Source organism: Anguilla anguilla, chromosome 2 (assembly GCF_013347855.1).
Source record: "Anguilla anguilla isolate fAngAng1 chromosome 2, fAngAng1.pri, whole genome shotgun sequence".
NCBI lineage: Eukaryota > Metazoa > Chordata > Actinopteri > Anguilliformes > Anguillidae > Anguilla > Anguilla anguilla.
In genome coordinates, this window is record NC_049202.1 from 27,747,603 (window position 1) to 27,753,223 (window position 5,621).

The window sequence follows — 5,621 nt, forward strand, 5'->3', positions numbered from 1 at the left end:
TGAGAGTCTTAATGATTTTGAAAGGCACAAGGCAGAGTTTACTTCTGGTGGTAAGAAGACAAAGACCCCTTATAGGCAGACCCATGTTTTTGAACACACAGTAACACAGGGTAAACTAGATTCTCTCATTACTTCGTATGTAGTGAAGGGAATGCATCCTTTGTCTACAGTTGAACAAACTGAATTCATTGAACTGATTCATGGATTAAGCCCCAATACGACAGTGATTTCCAGACGGACACTTCAAAGGAAAATAAGCAGATTTCAATGCCAAAAAAAGTGATTTGAAAGAGAAACTGAAGACAGTGAAATATGTTTGCACCACTGCTGACATCTGGTCTGGTAGTAAGACCAGCTTCATGGGTGTAACAGCACACTGGATCAAACCAGATTCAACTGAACATGAATCAGTCGCTCTTGCATTCAGACATTTCCCAAATCCACACACCTACTACCGCATTGCTGAGATATTGGAGGAAATCCAGTCAGAATTTGGCCTGTCAAATGAAAACATTCTTGCAACGGTGACTGACAATGGGTCCAATTTTGTGAAGGCCTTTAAGGAGTTCAACATATCTGTTGTTGCAGATGAAGAGAATGAGACAGAAGAGGATGGAGTGTCCTTCATATTCATCAATTCTTAAAGTGGAATTATCCTACCACCTCATGTGAGATGTGCCACTCATACTCTCAGCTTAGTATGTACCACTGATGCAAAGCAGGCGATGAAGGACTCTCCCACATTCTCCCGCCTGAACAACTCAGCCATGGGAAAGTGCTCAGCTTTGTGGAATGCATGAAAAAGACCCAAAACAGCAGAGCTCCTATTAGAAGTGACAAAGTAACAGTTATAAACACCTTGCCCAACACGTTGGAATTCTCTGGAATTCAGCTGAGCCATTTAAGAGACAAACTATCTGAAATGATGGCAAAACTTCAGCTCCCTGCATTCAAAGAGGTGGAGTTTGACTACCTGGGAGAGTACTGCAAAATCCTGAGACCCAGGCATGTGCAAAGGGGGGGGGGGGGGGGTGCTTGAGCACCTGCCCCTTTGCCCCTAGTTGTCCAAAGTGCCCTTTTGTCAAGACGTTTTTTTTTTTTGGTGAAGGCCTACCCATGGCCCTTCAAGAAGAACATTTAACAATTACTTTAGCTATAAATAAAATGACCTGGCTGCCGTCAGTCAGTTTACATCACATGATGACCTTTCACCTGAGGTCATCCGTGACGTGCCCTAAGAGAGAGTTGTGACCACTGGACGCCACAGACAGACGCTCAGCGGAATTGATATTTCATTTCACTCTCTAAAAAGGGGGAACTTCAACTGCCGGTAAGTGGTGTTTGCTGTTTGCAGCCATATTATGTGCACGTTGTTTGGTGTATTTTACAAGACGAAGTGAAGTGAGCATGCACGTTTGTTTATATTGCCGCGCGCAGCCTTCACAGTAGAAGCAGAGAGACTCAAAAGGCGCTTTTCCACCGTAGGGCTGAACTGTTACCAGGGCCACTCCGTGCCGTTCCGCGCTGCTCAGTACTCGTGAGAACGGTTACCGTTTCTGTTTCCACCGTCGGGCTGCTAAAACCAGGACAAGGAAGTATCTAAGAAAAACTAGTGAGGACAGCAAGTGACGCGGTGGATCAGCGACGGCGTCCCGTTGTGAATGTAATAAATATGCGCCAGTTGTCGTCGCTCCCCATACTGTTTTGTTTTTGTTATGTTATGTTTTGTTGGCTGACGAAACAGATGAGGATTCTGTGTATTTTGGTCTGTTTTTGGTTTTTCTTTTTAGCGTATCCTCCGCTGACCATCACTGTTGCATGCTTCACAAAAACTATTACACTACTATCTAACGCTTACATTACAGTGTGAAATATCCACATTATATAATACCACTCACCTATTTAAAGACACTCAAATCAAAAATAACGTGTATAACCGAAATATTTTTAGCAGTACTACTTACATAGCAATGATGAAATTGTATCTGTGTTCAGTAGATGGAGACAGAGACAGTAGCCTAAATCAACTGGTTCAATCCGCTTCTGTTTTGCTCCAGAAAACGATGTCAGATAGGTCTATCAGCAAATATATGCCATAGCTATGCCCAGAAGTCTTCAATAATAATAGTATTTTCCAAGAAATTACGAAAAATCGTTAACAATGTTTCATTAGGTGCGGCGTCTTTTACTGCTACCACAGAGTGAATCGGTAAGTGAATGCGATGATAAGAAAATTTTCGGTTACGCTGACCTATAAAACGCTATTCCAAAAGCAGAATTAGACATGTTATACATCGTGTGGCGTGGATCGGGGCATGCCCCCGCGGTGCCCCTCCCAGCCTTATAGGCATCAGCCCAAACTTGCCACCAGGCCAGCGGTTCAGGACCCGGGACAGTGCCACTCTAGGAAGCCCAGCCACAGGACCCTGGAGAGCGGCAAACTGGAAATTCCCCAACTCCCTCCTTTGCATTCAACACACCTGCAATCAATGAGGCTCCACAGCTGCTGCCACTCCAGGGGATCGGGCTGGGAGCTTAAAAGGAGGCCTTTGTCTCCCTTGAGAGGAGGGGTTTTGGGCTGCAGAAAGGCTGTTGATAACTGTGTATAACTTTTTCCCTGCTTTTCAGAGTCCGGTGGAGACGCAGGATCACATCCCTCTTCCGGCGTTAAAGAGGGATCCCTTCAGCTGTCTCCCGGACGTCGCTACCCCTAGATTCGGTTACTTTACTTTACTTTAAAGACCCGCAACTTTAGTTGTTGAGTTTGGTTTTGTTTTGTCTACTATTTTTGATTAAATAAAAGGCCCTGTTGGGCTATTTTTCCCCACACCTCCGGTCTGTGTACTTCTGTGCCACCCCGCCTGCACCGTCACGCCCAGTACGGTGCCACAATCGTTAGAAAGCTTATACTCTCACCTACTGAATAAATGAATTGTCAATCAAGCCAGACTGTATTAAAAAAGGGCGACAATGCCGTAAACAATACGTGTGGTATTATTCACTGCTATTTTGAACGTACCCAGGCATCACAAATGCGCGAAATATATTTCATAAACTGGATTGTCCAAGACAATATATGACCACTCAGTCTGAAAAGGGACATCTCTACGCGTAAAACCAATGGTAAGGTTATGTATTTATTCCATACTTAGTCCCAAATATTGACTGTAGGATGACATGATATACTTTTTTAAAACTTTGTCCCGTTTATTTCGTTATTCAGTGAGCAAGGTTTTCACTGCTGTATTGGCATATCTTAGGGCAATTGTCGGGTTTATCTTGTTGCTATGATGGAATACGATTTTTGATTGGCATTTTTATTTATATTAGCTTCTCCACCGACCTAGCTTACGGAAGATGACGTGAAGAGACCGTATGCGGAGTCACAAAACTGACGTAACGTGAAATCAATCAGTGAATATGTCATTAAGCCTGCCAACCCGAACGGTTCTGCTGCACTGAGCACAGTTGTCTAACCATGCCGAAAATATCGTGCTAGGCATGGTTTGTAATCGTTCCGTGCCAAACCGTTTCCAGGTGGAAACACCATTGGAACCGTTCCTCTCCGTGCTCAGAATCGTTCGGCCCTGCGGTGGAAAAGGGGCTAAAGTGTATAAATATCTTTGGCAGAAGCAGCCGTTAGCCACCAGCTAACCACAGTGTGCTGCGAGAGGGAAAGAACGAAGTATGACGGGCGCCTTGTTTCTGTATGTTTTTGTTACTTTTTTTGTCATGGCCGAACTGTATTTCTGTCCACCGTTTTTTAAAATTTATTTAATTATTAGGGCTGTCAAATTAACACGCTGATTTTGTTAATTAATTAATTATAAAATAACGCATTAAAAAAATAAACGCATATAATATTATTTAATGTTTATGTTAATTAATTGATGTACCAATGTTACTGTAAGTTGCTGCGTGTTGAATAACACTACCTATATTGACAAATAACCCAACCGTCGCATTTTGCCACACTGTCAGCCATTATGGGGTTCAGGCACGCTGACAACCCGGCCTTTCAGCTGGAGCGGTCGTGTGGCTCTGAGAGCAGCGCTAATTTCTAAACGACAAAAGAGCACTGACACCACCAGACTGAATTTACGAACACACCCCTCTGACACCGTGCGTCGCACAATTCCAACTGGTGCGTAAAGGCCAGTTCAGATGAATAATTCGCGATGAGACTGGATGCAACTTGCAAAATTCCAAGACGTCTGATTGTAAACGTTCTAAAACTGCACTTGTGTATGGTTTGATGTGTCATCACATTCGGTTTATGGATTTTTCTGCCCTTGTTTTTGTTTTGAAATTGTGTAAACTTTTTTGGGAGAGATGTACACAGATAAGTGATTGTTTGGATTGCTGCATCCTAGTGTCTTTTTGAGGGGGCCCCTAAAATAGTTTTTTTTCACCGTGTGCTTTGTGCCCCTTTTTAGCTTTGAGCACCAGCCCCTCTAAAGGCCCTGCTGAGACCTATTGCAATAGCCATAGATCGGCTACAGGGTCAGACCTCCTGCTACTATGGTGAACTCATTCCCACCCTTTTTTCTGTGCAATCCAAACTCGATGACCTACAAACCTCAAACCTAAGCTACACTTTTCCCCTTGTGTGAATGGGGCGACATAGCTCAGGAGGTGTCCTTGAGCAAGACACCTAACCCCTAACTGCTCTGGCGAATGAGAGACATCAATTGTAAAGCGCTTTGGATAAAAGCACTATATAAATGCAGTCCATTTGAATGAAGCCATCTTGGCAATGGCAACTCACCCATTCTTCAAAATGTGCTGGCTACCACCACGATTGTCAGAAGAAAAAAGGCGAATTCACCAGCTCATACTCCACTCAGCGGAAGAGCTTGGCCTGGTGGTGGCAGAGAGGGAAACGGCTTCCTCCAACCTCCAAGATGATGGAAGAAGACTTCTTTGTTTTCTCCGCAGAAGAAACTGCAGTCTGGGAAAGACCTGAGATCACAAGCCACAGCAAAGCTGAGTTAGAGACCCTTCATTTTCTGGAGGACACCAGAAGGGACCTGCCTTCTCTGGAGCTGTACCCACTGATCAAGCTCCTTTTTGCTCGATTTAACACAACCCTCCCCTCTTCAGCTCCGGTTGAGAGACTGTTTTCATTTGCAGGAATGATATTCCATCCGCACAAGAGGCGGTTAACACCAGAAATATTTGAAAAGTTAGTTGTTCTTAAAGGCAACTAAATAGGCCACTAATTGAAGTGGTGTTGGGAACAAGGGGCAACAACTCGCCTATTAGTGAAGCCTTTTACCCCAGTGGCTACTGCATGAACTGCAACGCCTGGTTGCAAAAAGAACTTGAAACCCCGCCCACCCAATGTTAAGTCAATGGGGAAAGCCTGAAAAGGCTTCCTCTGAATTTTTTCAGAGGAAATATAAAGTCAATACATTTTCTTACACAAGAAATTATGGTTTAACTAGTTAATCCCACCCCTTGTAATGTCTCCTCTGGGTCTGATTTTTTAAACTAATTCCGCCAAAATTCCCAAATCTGGGTTAATTTCAGCGAGTACAATGTGAGTTGTCTCACTACCGTATGACCATATAAGGATTTCCCCATCCTGGCAGGCAGGCAGAGTGCTTCAGCGGCAGGTG

At 44.0% G+C, this 5,621-nt stretch overlaps 1 long non-coding RNA gene across 1 annotated transcript; it reads left to right on the forward strand.

Annotated features, from left to right (window-relative positions):
- The first annotated feature begins 1,131 nt into the window (after positions 1-1,131).
- Positions 1,132-2,827, forward strand: LOC118219455. The gene is made up of 2 exons (XR_004763777.1): positions 1,132-1,330; positions 2,629-2,827. It is a non-coding gene; the product is annotated as an uncharacterized LOC118219455 (long non-coding RNA).
- The last annotated feature ends 2,794 nt before the right edge of the window (positions 2,828-5,621 follow it).